The sequence below is a fragment of the Pleurodeles waltl genome, chromosome 7 (genome assembly GCF_031143425.1).
Source record: "Pleurodeles waltl isolate 20211129_DDA chromosome 7, aPleWal1.hap1.20221129, whole genome shotgun sequence".
Classification (NCBI taxonomy): Eukaryota; Metazoa; Chordata; class Amphibia; order Caudata; family Salamandridae; genus Pleurodeles; species Pleurodeles waltl.
This window is the reverse complement of record NC_090446.1, coordinates 553,808,713-553,828,338: the sequence shown is the minus strand read 5'-3', so window position 1 is coordinate 553,828,338 and position 19,626 is coordinate 553,808,713.

Here is a 19,626-nt window from a genome sequence, read left to right as displayed (position 1 = left end):
CTGACCAGGTTCTGTTACCCAGAATCCTTTGCGAACTTCACAATTTGACCAAAAAAAAAACTCTTTTTGCTCTCATTTTGGTGACAGAAAGTTCCGGAATCTGAGATGAGCCACAAATGTCCTTCCACCCAGCATTCCCTAAGTCTCCTGATAAAAATGGTACCTCACTTTTGTGGGTAGGCCTTGCGCCCATGACAGGAAATGCCCCAAAACACAATGTGGACACATCACATTTTGACAAAGAAAACAGCTGTTTTTTACAAAGTGCCTAGCTGTGGATTTTGGCCTCTAGCTCAGCCGGCAGCTGGGGAATCGTAGCAAACCTGCACATTTTTGAAAACTAGACACCTAGGGGAATCCAACATGAGGTGACTTGTGGGGCTCTGACCAGGGTCTGTTACCCAGAATCCTTTGAAAACCTCAAAATTTGGTCAAACACTTTTTCGTCTCATTTCGGTGACAGAAGGTTCTTGAATCTCAGAGGAGCCACAAATGTCCTTCCACACAGCGTTCCCCCAAGTCTCCCGATACATAAATGGTACCTCACTTGTGTGGCTAGGCCTAGCACCCGTGGAAGGAAATGCCCCAAAACACAACATGGACACATCACATTTTTACAAAAAGACAGAGCTGTTTTTTACAAAGTGCCAAGCTGTGGATTTTGGCATCTAGCTCAACTGGCACCTGGGGAACCTAGCAATCCTGCGCATTTTTAAAAACTAGATACCCAGGGGAATCCAAGATGGGGGGACGTGTGGGTGTCTGACCAGATTCTGGTACCCAGAATCCTTTGCAAACCTCGACATTTGGCCAAAAAAACACTTTTTCCTCTCATTTAGGTGACAGAATATTCTGGAATCTGAGAGGAGCCATAAATGTCCTTCCACACATCCTTCCCCCACTTCTCCCGATAAAAACGGTACCTCACTTTTGTGGCTAGGCCTAGCGCCCGCGACAGGAAATGCCCCAAAACACAATGTGGACACATCACGGCCCATATTTATACTTTTTGACGCTAAACTGCGCTAACGCAGTTTAGCGTCAAAAAGTTTTGCGCCGTCTAACGCCATTCTGAAGCGCCATGCGGGCGCCGTATTTATGGAATGGCGTTAGATGGCGCAATCAGACCGGCGCTGCCTGGTTTGCGTGGGAAAAAACGACGTAGACCAGACAGCGCCGGCGTAGGGGGAAAATGGCGCATGGGCGTCTTAAAATGGGGCAAGTCAGGTTACGTCGAAAAAATCGTCTTAACCCGACTTGCGCCATTTTTTAACGACGCCCATCCCCCATCAACATGACTCCTATCATTGTAAAGATAGGAGTCATGCCCCCTTGCCCAATGGCCATGCCCAGGGGACTTCTGTCCCCTGGGCATGGTCATTGGGCATAGTGGCATGTAGGGGGGCACAAATAAGGCCCCCCTATGCCACCAAAACAAATATAAAAAAAAAAAAATTATACTTACCTGAACTTACCTGAATGTCCCTGGGGTGGGTCCCTCCATCCTTGGGGGTCCTCCTGGGGTGGGCAAGGGTGGCAGGGGGGGTCCCTGGGGGCATGGGAGGGCACCTGTGGGCTCATTTTGAGCCCACAGGCCCCTTAACGCCTGCCCTGAGCAGGCGTTAAAAAGTGGCGCAAATGCGCCGTTTTTACCCACGCCAACTCCCGGGCGTCTCTTTTGCCCGGGAGTATAAATACCACGTAAAGGCCTGGGAGTCATTTTTTAGACGGGAACGCCTCCCTTGCATATCATTAACGCAAGGAAGGGGTTCACGCTAAAAAATGACGCACATTCCGGGAACTTTGGCGCTATTCGCCTCTAACGCCATAGTATAAATATGGCGTTAGTTGGCGTTAGTTTTGCGTCGAAATTGCGTCAAAAAAAACGACGCAATTTCGGCGCAAACGGAGTATAAATATGGCCCCACATTTTTACAAGGAAAACAGAGCTGTTTTTTATAAAGTGCCTAGCTGTGGATTTTGGACTCTAGCTCAGCTGGTGACTGGGGCAACCTAGCAAACCTGCACATTTTTGAAAACTAGACACCTAGGGGAATCCAGGATGGGGTGACTTCTGGGGCTCTGAACAGGTTCTGTTACCCAGAATACTTTGCAAATCTAAAAATTGGGCCAAAAAAACACTTTTTCCTCACATTTCGGTGACAGAATGTTCTGGAATCTGAGAGAAGCCACAAATGTCCTTCCACACAGCGTTCCTCCAAAACTCCCGATACATAAATGGTACCTCACTTGAGTGGCTAGGCATAGCGCCCGCTACAGGAAATGCCCCAAAACACAATGTGGACACATCCCATTTTCACAAAGAAAACAGCTGTTTTTTACAATGTGCCTAGCTGTGGATTTTGGCCTCTAGCTCAGCCGGCACCTGGGGCAACCCAGCAAACCTGAACATTTTTTAAAACTAGACACCTAGGGGAATCCAGGATGGGGTGACTTGTGGGGCTCTGACCAGGTTCTGTTACCCAGAATCCTTTGCGAACTACAAAAATTTGGCCAAAAAAACACTTTTTCCTCTCATTTTGGTGACAGAAAGTTCTGGAATCTGAGAGGAGCCACAAATTTCCCTTCACACAGCGTTCCCCTAACTCTCCCGATAAAAATGGTACCTCACTTGTGTGGGTAGGGCTAGCGCCCATGAAAGGAAATGCCCCAAAACACAGTGTGGACACATCACATTTTCACAAGTAAAACAGAGCTGTTTTTCACAAAGTGCCTAGCTGTGGATTTTGCCGTCTAGCTCAGCCGGCACCTGTGGATTCCTAGTAAACTTGAAAATTTTTGAAAACTAGGCACCTAGGGGAATTCGACATGAGTTGACTTTTGGGGCTCTGACCAATTTCATTTACGCAGAATCATTTGCAAACCTCAAAATTTGGCCAAAATAACACTTTTTCCTCACATTTCGGTGACAGAATGTTCTGGAATCTGAGAGAAGCCACAAATGTCCTTCCACACAGTGTTCCCCCAAGTCTCCCGATAAAAATGGTACCTCACTTGTGTGGCTAGGCCTAGCACCCGCAACATGAAATGCCCCAAAACACAATGTGGACACATCACATTTTCACAAGGAAAACGGAGCTGTTTTTTACAAAGTGCCTAGCTGTGGATTTTGGCCTCTAGCTCAGCCGGCACCTGGGGAATCCTAGCAAACCTGCACATTTTTGAAAACTAGACACCTAGGGGAATCCAACATGAGGTGACTTGTGGGGCTCTGACCATGTTCTGTTACCCAGAATCCTTTGAAAACCTCAACATTTGGTCAAACAAACAGTTTTTCCTCTAATTTCGGTGACAGAAGATTCTTGAATCTGAGAGGAGCCACAAATGTCCTTCCACACAGCGTTCCCCTAAGTCTCCCGATACATAAATGGTACCTCACTTGTGTGGCTAGGCCTAGCACCCATGGAAGGAAATGACCCAAAACACAACGTGGACACATCACATTTTCACAAAGAAAACAGAGCTGTTTTTTACAAAGTGCTTAGCTGTGGATTTTGGCATCTAGCTCAACTGGCACCTGGGGAACCTAGCAATCCTGCGCATTTTTAAAAACTAGATACCCAGGGGTATCCAAGATGGGGGTACTTGTGGTTGTCTGACCAGATTCTGTTACCCAGAAACCTTTGCAAACCTCGACATTTGGCCCAAAAAACACTTTTTCCTCTCATTTAGGTGACAGAATGTTCTGGAATCTGAGAGGAGCCACAAATGTCCTTCCACACATCCTTCCCCCACGTCTCCCGATAAAAACGGTACCTCACTTGTGTGGCTGGGCCTAGCGCCCGCAACAGGAAATGCCCCAAAACACAATGTGGACACATCACATTTTTACAAGGAAAACAGAGCTGTTTTTTACAAAGTGCCTAGCTGTGGATTTTGGACTCTAGCTCAGCCGGCGCCTGTGGCTACCCAGCAAACCTGCACATTTTTGAAAACTAGACACCTAGGGGAATCCAGGATGGGGTGACTTGTGGGGCTCTGAACAGGTTCTGTTACCCAGAATCCTTTGCAAATCTAAAAATTATGCCAAAAAAACACTTTTTCCTCACATTTCGGTGACAGAATGTTCTGGAATCTGAGAGAAGCCACAAATGTCCTTCCACACAGCGTTCCCCCAAAACTCCCGATACATGAATGGTACCTCACTTGAGTGGCTAGGCCTAGGGCCCGCGACAGGAAATGCCCCAAAACACAATGTGGACACATCCCATTTTCACAAAGAAAACAGCTGTTTTTTACAATGTGCCTAGCTGTGGATTTTGACCTCTAGCTCAGCCGGCACCTGGGAAAACCCAGCAAACCTGAACATGTTTTAAAACTAGACACCTAGGGGAATCCAGGATGGGGTGACTTGTGGGGCTCTGACCAGGTTCTGTTACCCAGAATCCTTTGCGAACTTCAAAATTGGGCCAAAAAAACACTTTTTCCTCACATTTCGGTAACAGAATGTTCTGGGAGCCACAAATGTCCTTCCGCACATCGTTCCCCTAAGTCTCCCTATAAAAATGGTACCTCACTTGTGTGGGTAGGGCTAGCACCCATGAAAGAAAATGCCCCAAAACACAATGTGAACACATAACATTTTCACAAAGAAAACAGAGCTGTTTTTTACAAAGTGCCTAGCTGTGGATTTTGGAAGTCTAGCTCAGCCGGCGCATGGGGCAACCTAGCAAACTTGCACATTTTTTAAAACTAGACACCTAGGGGAATCCAGGATGGGGTAACTTGTGGGGCTCTGGCCAGGTTCTGTTACCCAGAATCCTTTCGAACTTCAAAATTTGGCCAAAAAATCTCTTTTCCCTCTCATTTTGGTGACAGAAAGTTCCGGAATCTGAGAGGAGCCACAAATTTCCTTTCACCCAGCGTTCCCCTAACTCTCCCAATAAAAATGGTACCTCACTTGTGTGGGTAGGCCTTGCAACCATGAAAGGAAATGCCCCAAAACACAATGTGCACACATCACATTTTCACAAAGAAAACAGAGCTGTTTTTTACAAAGTGCCTTGCTGTGTATTTTGGCCTCTAGCTCTGCCGGCACCTGGGGAATGCTAGCAAACCTGCACATTTTTGAAAACTAGACACCTAGGGGAATCCAACATGAGGTGACTTGTGGGGCTCTGACCAGGTTCTGTTACCCAGAATCCTTCGCAAACCTCAAAATTTGGCCAAAAAACACTTTTTCATCACATTTCGGTGACAGAATGTTCTGGAATCTGAGAGAATCTACAAATGTCCTTACACACAGCGTTCTCCCAAGCCTCCCAATAAAAATGGTACCTCACTTGTGTGGCTAGGCCTAGCGCCCGCGACAGGATATGCCCAAAAAGACAATGTGGACACATCACATTTTCACAAAGAAAACAGAGGTGTTTTTTACAAAGTGCCTAGCTGTGTATTTTGGCATCTAGCTCAGCCAGCACCTGGGGCAACCTAGCAAACCTGCACATTTTGAAAAACTAGACAGCTAGGGGAATCCAGGATGGGGTGACTTGTGGGGCTCTGACCAGGTTCTGATACCCAGAATCCTTTGCGAACTTCAAAAATTGGCCAAAAAAACAGTTTTTCCTCTCATTTTGGTGACAGAAAGTTCTGGAATCTGAGAGGAGCCACAAGTTTCATTCCACCCAGCGTTCCCCTAAGTCTCCCGATCAAATTGGTACCTCACTTGTGTGACTAGGCCTAGCGCCCGCAACTATAAATGCCCCAAAACACAATGTGGACACATCACATTTTCACAAAGAAAACAGAGCTGTTTTTTACAAAGTGCCTAGCTGTGGATTTTGGCCTCTAGCTCAACCGGCGCCTGGGGCAACCTAGCAATCCTGCACATTTTTGAAAACTAGACACCTAGGGGAATCCAGGATGGGGTGACTTGTGGGGCTCTGACCAGGTTCTGTTACCCAGAATCCTTTGCGAACTTCACAATTTGACCAAAAAAAAAACTCTTTTTGCTCTCATTTTGGTGACAGAAAGTTCCGGAATCTGAGATGAGCCACAAATGTCCTTCCACCCAGCATTCCCTAAGTCTCCTGATAAAAATGGTACCTCACTTTTGTGGGTAGGCCTTGCGCCCATGACAGGAAATGCCCCAAAACACAATGTGGACACATCACATTTTGACAAAGAAAACAGCTGTTTTTTACAAAGTGCCTAGCTGTGGATTTTGGCCTCTAGCTCAGCCGGCAGCTGGGGAATCGTAGCAAACCTGCACATTTTTGAAAACTAGACACCTAGGGGAATCCAACATGAGGTGACTTGTGGGGCTCTGACCAGGGTCTGTTACCCAGAATCCTTTGAAAACCTCAAAATTTGGTCAAACACTTTTTCGTCTCATTTCGGTGACAGAAGGTTCTTGAATCTCAGAGGAGCCACAAATGTCCTTCCACACAGCGTTCCCCCAAGTCTCCCGATACATAAATGGTACCTCACTTGTGTGGCTAGGCCTAGCACCCGTGGAAGGAAATGCCCCAAAACACAACATGGACACATCACATTTTTACAAAAAGACAGAGCTGTTTTTTACAAAGTGCCAAGCTGTGGATTTTGGCATCTAGCTCAACTGGCACCTGGGGAACCTAGCAATCCTGCGCATTTTTAAAAACTAGATACCCAGGGGAATCCAAGATGGGGGGACGTGTGGGTGTCTGACCAGATTCTGGTACCCAGAATCCTTTGCAAACCTAGACATTTGGCCAAAAAAACACTTTTTCCTCTCATTTAGGTGACAGAATATTCTGGAATCTGAGAGGAGCCATAAATGTCCTTCCACACATCCTTCCCCCACTTCTCCCGATAAAAACGGTACCTCACTTTTGTGGCTAGGCCTAGCGCCCGCGACAGGAAATGCCCCAAAACACAATGTGGACACATCACATTTTTACAAGGAAAACAGAGCTGTTTTTTATAAAGTGCCTAGCTGTGGATTTTGGACTCTAGCTCAGCTGGTGACTGGGGCAACCTAGCAAACCTGCACACTTTTGAAAACTAGACACCTAGGGGAATCCAGGATGGGGTGACTTCTGGGGCTCTGAACAGGTTCTGTTACCCAGAATACTTTGCAAATCTAAAAATTGGGCCAAAAAAACACTTTTTCCTCACATTTCGGTGACAGAATGTTCTGGAATCTGAGAGAAGCCACAAATGTCCTTCCACACAGCGTTCCCCCAAAACTCCCGATACATAAATGGTACCTCACTTGAGTGGCTAGGCATAGCGCCCGCTACAGGAAATGCCCCAAAACACAATGTGGACACATCCCATTTTCACAAAGAAAACAGCTGTTTTTTACAATGTGCCTAGCTGTGGATTTTGGCCTCTAGCTCAGCCGGCACCTGGGGCAACCCAGCAAACCTGAACATTTTTTAAAACTAGACACCTAGGGGAATCCAGGATGGGGTGACTTGTGGGGCTCTGACCAGGTTCTGTTACCCAGAATCCTTTGCGAACTACAAAAATTTGGCCAAAAAAACACTTTTTCCTCTCATTTTGGTGACAGAAAGTTCTGGAATCTGAGAGGAGCCACAAATTTCCCTTCACACAGCGTTCCCCTAACTCTCCCGATAAAAATGGTACCTCACTTGTGTGGGTAGGGCTAGCGCCCATGAAAGGAAATGCCCCAAAACACAGTGTGGACACATCACATTTTCACAAGTAAAACAGAGCTGTTTTTCACAAAGTGCCTAGCTGTGGATTTTGCCGTCTAGCTCAGCCGGCACCTGTGGAATCCTAGTAAACTTGAAAATTTTTGAAAACTAGGCACCTAGGGGAATTCGACATGAGTTGACTTTTGGGGCTCTGACCAATTTCATTTACGCAGAATCATTTGCAAACCTCAAAATTTGGCCAAAATAACACTTTTTCCTCACATTTCGGTGACAGAATGTTCTGGAATCTGAGAGAAGCCACAAATGTCCTTCCACACAGTGTTCCCCCAAGTCTCCCGGATAAAAATGGTACCTCACTTGTGTGGCTAGGCCTAGCACCCGCAACAGGAAATGCCCCAAAACTCAATGTGGACACATCACATTTTCACAAGGAAAACAGAGCTGTTTTTTACAAAGTGCCTAGCTGTGGATTTTGGCCTCTAGCTCAGCCGGCACCTGGGGAATCCTAGCAAACCTGCACATTTTTGAAAACTAGACACCTAGGGGAATCCAACATGAGGTGACTTGTGGGGCTCTGACCAGGTTCTGTTACACAGAATCCTTTGAAAACCTCAACATTTGGTCAAACAAACACTTTTTCCTCTCATTTCGGTGACAGAACGTTCTTGAATCTGAGAGGAGCCACAAATGTCCTTCCACACAGCGTTCCCCCAAGTCTCCCGATACATAAATGGTACCTCACTTGTGTGTCTAGGCCTAGCACCCATGGAAGGAAATGACTCAAAACACAACGTGGACACATCACATTTTCACAAAGAAAACAGAGCTGTTTTTTACAAAGTGCTTAGCTGTGGATTTTGGCATCTAGCTCAACTGGCACCTGGGGAACCTAGCAATCCTGTGCATTTTTAAAAACTAGATACCCAGGGGAATCCAAGATGGGGGGACTTGTGGGTGTCTGACCAGATTCTGTTACCCAGAATCCTTTGCAAATCTCGACATTTGGCCAAAAAACACTTTTTCCTCTCATTTAGGTGACAGAATGTTCTGGAATCTGAGAGGAGTCACAAATGTCCTTCCACACATCCTTCCCCCACGTCTCCCGATAAAAACGGTACCTCACTTGTGTGGCTGGGCCTAGCGCCCACGACAGGAAATGCCCCCAAAACACAATGTGGACAGATCACATTTTTACAAGGAAAACAGAGCTGTTTTTTACAAAGTGCCTAGCCGTGGATTTTGGACTCTAGCTCAGCCGGCGCCTGGGGCAACCTAGCAAACCTGCACATTTTTGAAAACTAGACACCTAGGGGAATCCAGGATGGGGTGACTTGTGGGGCTCTGAACGGGTTCTGTTATCCAGAATCCTTTGCAAATCTAAAAATTGGGCCAAAAAAACACTTTTTCCTCACATTTCGGTGACAGAATGTTCTGGAATCTGAGAGAAGCCACAAATGTCCTTCCACACAGCGTTCCCCCAAAACTCCCGATACATGAATGGTACCTCACTTGAGTGGCTAGGCCTAGCGCCCGCAACAGGAAATGCCCCAAAACACAATGTGGACACATCCCATTTTCACAAAGAAAACAGCTGTTTTTTACAATGTGCCTAGCTGTGGATTTTGGCCTCTAGCTCAGCCGGTACCTGGGGCAACCCAACAAACCTGAACATTTTTTAAAACTAGACACCTAGGGGAATCCAGGATGGGGTGACTTGTGGGGCTCTGACCAGGTTCAGTTACCCAGAATCCTTTGCGAACTACCAAAATTTGGCCCAAAAAACACTTTTTCCTCTCATTTTGGCAACAGAAAGTTCTGGAATCTGAGAGGAGCCACAAATTTCCCTTCACACAGCGTTCCCCTAACTCTCCCGATAAAAATGGTACCTCACTTGTGTGGGTAGGGCTAGCGCCCATGAAAGGAAATGCCCAAAAACACAGTGTGGACACATCACATTTTCACAAGGAAAACAGAGCTGTTTTTCACAAAGTGCCTAGCTGTGGATTTTGCCGTCTAGCTCAGCCGGCACCTGTGGAATCCTAGTAAACTTGAAAATTTTTGAAAACTAGGCACCTATGGGAATTCGACATGAGTTGACTTTTAGGGCTCTGACCAATTTCATTTACGCAGAATCATTTGCAAACCTCACAATTTGGTCAAACAAACACTTTTTCCTCTCATTTCGGTGACAGAACGTTCTTGAATCTGAGAGGAGCCACAAATGTCCTTCCACACAGCGTTCCCCCAAGTCTCCCGGATAAAAATGATACCTCACTTGTGTGGCTAGGCCTAGCACCCGCGACAGGAAATGCCCCAAAACTCAATGTGGACACATCACATTTTCACAAGGAAAACAGTGCTGTTTTTTACAAAGTGCCTAGCTGTGGATTTTGGCCTCTAGCTCAGCCGGCACATGGGGAATCCTAGCAAACCTGCACATTTTTGAAAACTAGACACCTAGGGAAATCCAACATGAGGTGACTTGTAGGGCTCTGACCAGGTTCTGTTACCCAGAATCCTTTGAAAACCTCACAATTTGGTCAAACAAACACTTTTTCCTCTCATTTCGGTGACAGAACGTTCTTGAATCTGAGAGGAGCCACAAATGTCCTTCCACACAGCGTTCCCCCAAGTCTCCCGATACTTAAATGGTACCTCACTTGTGTGGCTAGGCCTAGCACCATGGAAGGAAATGACTCAAAACACAACGTGGACACATCAGATTTTCACAAAGAAAACAGAGCTGTTTTTTACAAAGTGCTTAGCTGTGGATTTTGGCATCTAGCTCAACTGGCACCTGGGGAACCTAGCAATCCTATGCATTTTTAAAAACTAGATACCCAGGGGAATCCAAGATGGGGGGACTTGTGGGTGTCTGACCAGATTCTGTTACCCAGAATCCTTTGCAAACCTCGACATTTGGCCAAAAAAACACTTTTTCCTCTCATTTAGGTGACAGAATGTTCTGGAATCTGAGAGGAGCCACAAATGTCCTTCCACACATCCTTCCCCCACGTCTCCCGATAAAAACGGTACCTCACTTGTGTGGCTGGGCCTAGCGCCCACGACAGGAAATGCCCCAAAACACAATGTGGACAGATCACATTTTTACAAGGAAAACAGAGCTGTTTTTTACAAAGTGCCTAGCTGTGGATTTTGGACTCTAGCTCAGCCGGCGCCTGGGGCAACCTAGCAAACCTGCACATTTTTGAAAACTAGACACCTAGGGGAATCCAGGATGGGGTGACTTGTGGGGCTCTGAACGGGTTCTGTTACCCAGAATCATTTGCAAATCTAAAAATTGGGCCAAAAAAACACTTTTTCCTCACATTTCGGTGACAGAATGTTCTGGAATCTGAAGAAGCCACAAATGTCCTTCCACACAGCGTTCCCCCAAAACTCCCGATACATGAATGGTACCTCACTTGAGTGGCTAGGCCTAGCGCCCGCAACAGGAAATGCCCCAAAACACAATGTGGACACATCCCATTTTCACAAAGAAAACAGCTGTTTTTTACAATGTGCCTAGCTGTGGATTTTGGCCTCTAGCTCAGCCGGCACCTGGGAAAACCCAGCAAACCTGAACATATTTTAAAACTAGACACCTAGGGGAATCCAGGATGGGGTGACTTTTGGGGTTCTGACCAGGTTCTGTTACCCAGAATCCTTTGCGAACTTCAAAATTTGGCCAAAAAAACACTTTTTCCTCTCATTTCGGTGACAGAATGTTCTGGGAGCCACAAATGTCCTTCCACACAGCGTTCCCCTAAGTCTCCCGATAAAAATGGTACCTCACTTGTGTGGGTAGGGCTAGCGCCCATGAAAGGAAATGCCCCAAAACACAACGTGGACACATCCCATTTTCACAAAGAAAACAGAGCTGTTTTTTACAAAGTGCCTAGCTGTGGATTTTGGCCTCTAGCTCAGCCGGCACCTGGGGAAATCTAGCAAACCTGCACATTTTTTAAAACTAGACACCTAGGGAAATCCAAGATGGGGTGACTTTTGAGGGTCTGACCAGGTTCTGTTACCCAGAATCCTTCACGAACTTCAATTATTTTTCAAAAAAATCACTTTTTCCCTCTCAGTTTGGTCACAGAAAGTTCTGGATCTGAGAGGAGCCACAAATTTCCTTCCACACAGAATTCAGCTAAGTCTCCCAATAAAAATGGTACCTCACTTGTGTGGCTAGGCCTAGCGCCCGCGACAGGAAATGCCCCAAAACACAACGTGGACACATCACTTTTTCACAAAGAAAACAGAGTTGTTTTTTACAATGTGCCTAGCTGTGGATTTTGGCCTCTAGCTCAGCCGGCACCTGGGAAAACCCAGCAAACCTGAACATATTTTAAAACTAGACACCTAGGGGAATCCAGGATGGGGTGACTTTTGGGGCTCTGACCAGGTTCTGTTACCCAGAATCCTTTGCGAACTTCAAAATTTGGCCAAAAAAACACTTTTTCCTCTCATTTCGGTGACAGAATGTACTGGGAGCCACAAATGTCCTTCCACACAGCGTTCCCCTAAGTCTCCCGATAAAAATGGTACCTCACTTGTGTGGGTAGGGCTAGCGCCCATGAAAGGAAATGCCCCAAAACACAACGTGGACACATCCCATTTTCACAAAGAAAACAGAGCTGTTTTTTACAAAGTGCCTAGCTGTGGATTTTGGCCTCTAGCTCAGCCGGCACCTGGGGAAATCTAGCAAACCTGCACATTTTTTAAAACTAGACACCTAGGGAAATCCAAGATGGGGTGACTTTTGAGGGTCTGACCAGGTTCTGTTACCCAGAATCCTTCACGAACTTCAATTATTTTTCAAAAAAATCACTTTTTCCCTCTCAGTTTGGTCACAGAAAGTTCTGGATCTGAGAAGAGCCACAAATTTCCTTCCACACAGAATTCAGCTAAGTCTCCCAATAAAAATGGTACCTCACTTGTGTGGCTAGGCCTAGCGCCCGCGACAGGAAATGCCCCAAAACACAACGTGGACACATCACTTTTTCACAAAGAAAACAGAGTTGTTTTTTACAAAGTGCCTAGCTGTGGATTTTGGCCTCTAGCTCAGCCGTCACCTGGGGCAACCCACCAAACCTGAACATTTTTTAAAACTAGACACCTAGGGAAATCCAGCATGGGGTGACTTGTGGGGCTCTGACCAGAATCTGTTACCCAGAATCCTTTGCGAACTTCAAAATTGGGCCAAAAAAACACTTTTTCCTCACATTTCGGTGACAGAATGTTCTGGGAGCCACAAATGTCCTTCCACACAGCGTTCCCCTAAGTCTCCCTATAAAAATGGTTCCTCACTTGTGTGGGTAGGGCTAGCACCCATGAAAGAAAATGCCCCAAAACACAATGTGAACACATAACATTTTCACAAAGAAAACAGAGCTGTTTTTTACAAAGTGCATAGCTGTGGATTTTGGAAGTCTAGCTCAGCCGGTGCATGGGGCAACCTAGCAAACTTGCACATTTTTGAAAACTAGACACCTAGGGGAATCCAGGATGGGGTAACTTGTGGGGCTCTGGCCAGGTTCTGTTACTCAGAATCCTTTCGAACTTCAAAATTTGGCCAAAAAATAACTTTTCCCTCTCATTTTGGTGACAGAAAGTTCCGGAATCTGAGAGGAGCCACAAATTTCCTTTCACCCAGCGTTCCCCTAACTCTCCCAATAAAAATGGTACCTCACTTGTGTGGGTAGGCCTTGCACCCATGAAAGGAAATGCCCCAAAACACAATGTGGACACATCACATTTTCACAAAGAAAACAGAGCTGTTTTTTACAAAGTGCCTTGCTGTGTATTTTGGCCTCTAGCTCTGCCGGCACCTGGGGAATGCTAGCAAACCTGCACATTTTTGAAAACTAGACACCTAGGGGAATCCAACATGAGGTGACTTGTGGGGCTCTGACCAGGTTCTGTTACCCAGAATCCTTTGCAAACTTCAAAATTTGGCCAAAAAACACTTTTTCCTCACATTTCGGTGACAGAATGTTCTGGAATCTGAGAGAAGCTACAAATGTCCTTCCACACAGCGTTCTCCCAAGCCTCCCAATAAAAATGGTACCTCACTTGTGTGGCTAGGCATAGCGCCCGCGACAGGATATGCCCAAAAAGACAATGTGGACTCATCAGATTTTCACAAAGAAAACAGAGCTGTTTTTTACAAAGTGCCTAGCTGTGTATTTTGGCATCTAGCTCAGCCGGCACCTGGGGCAACCTAGCAAACCTGCACATTTTGAAAAACTAGACAGCTATGGGAATCCAGGATGGGGTGACTTGTGGGGCTCTGACCAGGTTCTGATACCCAGAATCCTTTGCGAACTTCAAAAATTGGCCAAAAAAACACTTTTTCCTCTCATTTTGGTGACAGAAAGTTCTGGAATCTGAGAGGAGCCACAAGTTTCATTCCACCCAGCGTTCCCCTAATTCTCCCGATAAAAATGGTACCTCACTTGTGTGGGTAGGCCTAACGTCCATGAAGGAATTGACCCAAAACACAATGTGGACACATCACTTTTTCACAAAGAAAACAGAGCTGTTTTTTACAAAGTGCTTAGCTGTGGATTTTGGCATCTAGCTCAACTGGCACCTGGGGCAACCTAGCAAACCTGCACATTTTTTAAAACTAGACAGTGAGGGGAATCCAGGATGGGGTGACTTGTGGGGCTCTGACCAGGTTCTGTTACCCAGAATCCTTTGCGAACTTCAAAAATTGGCCAAAAAAAACCTTTTTCCTCTCATTTTGGTGACAGAAAGTTCTGGAATCTGAGAGGAGCCACAAGTTTCATTCCACCCAGCGTTCCCCTAAGTCTCCCGATCAAATTGGTACCTCACTTGTGTGACTAGGCCTAGCGCCCGCAACAGGAAATGCCCCAAAACACAATGTGGACACATCACATTTTCACAAAGAAACAGAGCTGTTTTTTACAAAGTGCCTAGCTGTGGATTTTGGCCTCTAGCTCAACCAGCGCCTGGGGCAACATAGCAATCCTGCACATTTTTGAAAACTAGACACCTAGGGGAATCCAGGATGGGGTGACTTGTGGGGCTCTGACCAGGTTCTGTTACCCAGAATCCTTTGCGAACTTCACAATTTGGCCAAAAAAAAAACTCTTTTTGCTCTCATTTTGGTGACAGAAAGTTCCGGAATCTGAGATGAGCCACAAATTTCCTTCCACCCAGCATTCCCCTAAGTCTCCCGATAAAAATGGTACCTCACTTTTGTGGGTAGGCCTTGCGCCCATGACAGGAAATGCCCCAAAACACAATGTGGACACATCACATTTTCAGATGGAAAACAGAGCTGTTTTTTACAAAGTTCCTAGCTGTGGATTTTGGCCTCTAGCTCAGCCGGCAGCTGGGGAATGCTAGCAAACCTGCACATTTTTGAAAACTAGATACCTAGGGGATTCCAACATGAGGTGACTTGTGGGGTTCTGACCAGGTTCTGTTACCCAGAATCCTTTGAAAACCTCAAAATTTGGTCAAACAAACACTTTTTCCTCTCATTTCGGTGACAGAAGGTTCTTGAATCTCAGAGGAGCCACAAATGTCCTTTCACAGAGCGTTCCTCCAAGTCTCCCGATACATAAATGGTACCTCACTTGTGTGGCTAGGCCTAGCACCCGTGGAAGGAAATGCCCCAAAACACAACATGGACACATCACATTTTCACAAAAAGACAGAGCTGTTTTTTACAAAGTGCCTAGCTGTGGATTTTGGCATCTAGCTCAACTGGCACCTGGGGAACCTAGCAATCCTGCGCATTTTTAAAAACTAGATACCCAGGGGAATCCAAGATGGGGGGACTTGTGGGTGTCTGACCAGATTCTGTTACCCAGAATCCTTTGCAAACCTCGACATTTGGCCAAAAAAACACTTTTTCCTCTCATTCAGGTGACAGAATATTCTGGAATCTGAGAGGAGCCACAAATGTCCTTCCACACATCCTTCCCCCACTTCTCCCGATAAAAACGGTACCTCACTTTTGTGGCTAGGCCTCGCGCCCGCGACAGGAAATGCCCCAAAACACAATGTGGACACATCACATTTTTACAAGGAAAACAGAGCTGTTTTTTACAAAGTGCCTAGCTGTGGATTTTGTACTCTAGCTCAGCCGGCGCCTGGGGCAACCTAGCAAACCTGCACATTTTTTAAAACTAGACACCTAGGGGAATCCAGGATGGGGTGACTTGTGGGGCTCTGAACAGGTTCTGTTACCCAGAATCCTTTGCAAATCTAAAAATTGGGCCAAAAAAACACTTTTTCCTCACATTTCGGTGACAGAATGTTCTGGAATCTGAGATCAGCCACAAATGTCCTTCCACACAGCGTTCCCCAAAAACTCCCGATACATAAATGGTACCTCACTTGAGTGGCTAGGCATAGCGCCCGCGACAGGAAATGCCCCAAAACACAATGTGGACACATCCCATTTTCACAAAGAAAACAGAGCTGTTTTTTACAATGTGCCTAGCTGTGGATTTTGGCCTCTAGCTCAGCCGGCACCTGGGGCAACCCAGCAAACTTGAACATTTTTTAAAACTAGACACCTAGGGGAATCCAGGATGGGGTGACTTGTGGGGCTCTGACCAGGTTCTGTTACCCAGAATCCTTTGCGAACTACCAAAATTTGGCCAAAAAAACACTTTTTCCTCTCATTTTGGTGACAGAAAGTTATGGAATCTGAGAGGAGCCACAAATTTCCTTCCACACAGCGTTCCCCTAACTCTCCCGATAAAAATGGTACCTCACTTGTGTGGGTAGGGCTAGCGCTCATGAAAGGAAATGCCCCAAAACACAGTGTGGACACATCACATTTTCAAAAGGAAAACAGAGCTGTTTTTCACAAAGTGCCTAGCTGTGGATTTTGCCGTCTAGCTCAGCCGGCACCTGTGGAATCCTAGTAAACTTGAAAATTTTGGAAAACTAGCCACCTAGGGGAATTCGACATGAGTTAACTTTTGGGGCTCTGACCAATTTCATTTACGCAGAATCATTTGCAAACCTCAAAATTTGGCCAAAAAAACACTTTTTCCTCACATTTCGGTGACAGAATGTTCTGGAATCTGAGAGAAGCCACAAATGTTCTTCCACACAGTGTTCCCCCAAGTCTCCCGATAAAAATGGAACCTCACTTGTGTGGCTAGGCCTAGCTCCCGAGACAGGAAATGCCCCAAAACACAATGTAGACACATCACATTTTCACAAGGAAAACAGAGCTGTTTTTAACAAAGTGCCTAGCTGTGGATTTTGGCCTCTAGCTCAGCCGGCACCTGGGGAATCCTAGCAACCCTGCACATTTTTGAAAACTAGACACCTAGGGGAATCCAACATGAGGTGACTTGTGGGGCTCTGACCAGGTTCTGTTACCCAGAATCCTTTGAAAACCTCAACATTTGGTCAAACAAACACTTTTTCCTCTCATTTCGGTGACAGAAGGTTCTTGAATCTGAGAGGAGCCACAAATGTCCTTCCACACAGCGTTACCCCAAGTCTCCCGATACATAAATGGTACCTCACTTGTGTGGCTAGGCCTAGCACCCGTGGAAGGAAATGCCCCAAAACACAACATGGACACACCACATTTTCACAAAAAGACAGAGCTGTTTTTTACAAAGTGCCTAGCTGTGGATTTTGGCATCTAGCTCAACTGGCACCTGGGGAACCTAGCAATCCTGCGCATTTTTAAAAACTAGATACCCAGGGGAATCCAAGATGGGGGGACTTGTGGGTGTCTGACCAGATTCTGTTACCCAGAATCCTTTGCAAACCTCGACATTTGGCCAAAAAAACACTTTTTCCTCTCATTCAGGTGACAGAATATTCTGGAATCTGAGAGGAGCCACAAATGTCCTTCCACACATCCTTCCCCCACTTCTCCCGATAAAAACGGTACCTCACTTTTGTGGCTAGGCCTAGCGCCCGCGACAGGAAATGCCCCAAAACACAATGTGGACACATCACATTTTTACAAGGAAAACAGAGCTGTTTTTTACAAAGTGCCTAGCTGTGGATTTTGTACTCTAGCTCAGCCGGCGCCTGGGGCAACCTAGCAAACCTGCACATTTTTTAAAACTAGACACCTAGGGGAATCCAGGATGGGGTGACTTGTGGGGCTCTGAACAGGTTCTGTTACCCAGAATCCTTTGCAAATCTAAAAATTGGGCCAAAAAAACACTTTTTCCTCACATTTCGGTGACAGAATGTTCTGGAATCTGAGATCAGCCACAAATGTCCTTCCACACAGCGTTCCCCCAAAACTCCCGATACATAAATGGTACCTCACTTGAGTGGCTAGGCATAGCGCCCGCGACAGGAAATGCCCCAAAACACAATGTGGACACATCCCATTTTCACAAAGAAAACAGAGCTGTTTTTTACAATGTGCCTAGCTGTGGATTTTGGCCTCTAGCTCAGCCGGCACCAGGGGCAACCCAGCAAACTTGAACATTTTTTAAAACTAGACACCTAGGGGAATCCAGGATGGGGTGACTTGTGGGGCTCTGACCAGGTTCTGTTACCCAGAATCCTTTGCGAACTACCAAAATTTGGCCAAAAAAACACTTTTTCCTCTCATTTTGGTGACAGAAAGTTATGGAATCTGAGAGGAGCCACAAATTTCCTTCCACACAGCGTTCCCCTAACTCTCCCGATAAAAATGGTACCTCACTTGTGTGGGTAGGGCTAGCGCTCATGAAAGGAAATGCCCCAAAACACAGTGTGGACACATCACATTTTCAAAAGGAAAACAGAGCTGTTTTTCACAAAGTGCCTAGCTGTGGATTTTGCCGTCTAGCTCAGCCGGCACCTGTGGAATCCTAGTAAACTTGAAAATTTTGGAAAACTAGCCACCTAGGGGAATTCGACATGAGTTAACTTTTGGGGCTCTGACCAATTTCATTTACGCAGAATCATTTGCAAACCTCAAAATTTGGCCAAAAAAACACTTTTTCCTCACATTTCGGTGACAGAATGTTCTGGAATCTGAGAGAAGCCACAAATGTTCTTCCACACAGTGTTCCCCCAAGTCTCCCGATAAAAATGGTACCTCACTTGTGTGGCTAGGCCTAGCTCCCGAGACAGGAAATGCCCCAAAACACAATGTAGACACATCACATTTTCACAAGGAAAACAGAGCTGTTTTTAACAAAGTGCCTAGCTGTGGATATTGGCCTCTAGCTCAGCCGGCACCTGGGGAATCCTAGCAACCCTGCACATTTTTGAAAACTAGACACCTAGGGGAATCCAGGATGGGGTAACTTGTGGGGCTCTGGCCAGGTTCTGTTACTCAGAATCCTTTCGAACTTAAAAATTTGGCCAAAAAATAACTTTTCCCTCTCATTTTGGTGACAGAAAGTTCCGGAATCTGAGAGGAGCCACAAATTTCCTTTCACCGAGTGTTCCCCTAACTCTCCCAATAAAAATGGTACCTCACTTGTGTGGGTAGGCCTTGCACCCATGAAAGGAAATGCCCCAAAACACAATGTGGACACATCACATTTTCACAAAGAAAACAGAGCTGTTTTTTACAAAGTGCCTTGCTGTGTATTTTGGCCTCTAGCTCTGCCGGCACCTGGGGAATGCTAGCAAACCTGCACATTTTTTAAAACTAGACACCTAGGGGAATCCAACATGAGGTGACTTGTGGGGCTCTGACCAGGTTCTGTTACCCAGAATCCTTTGCAAACTTCCAAATTTGGCCAAAAAACACTTTTTCCTCACATTTCGGTGACAGAATGTTCTGGAATCTGAGAGAAGCTACAAATGTCCTTCCACACAGCGTTCTCCCAAGCCTCCCAATAAAAATGGTACCTCACTTGTGTGGCTAGGCCTAGCGCCCGCGTCAGGATATGCCCAAAAAGACAATGTGGACACATCAGATTTTCACAAAGAAAACAGAGCTGTTTTTTACAAAGTGCCTAGCTGTGTATTTTGGCATCTAGCTCAGCCGGCACCTGGGGCAACCTAGCAAACCTGCACATTTTGAAAAACT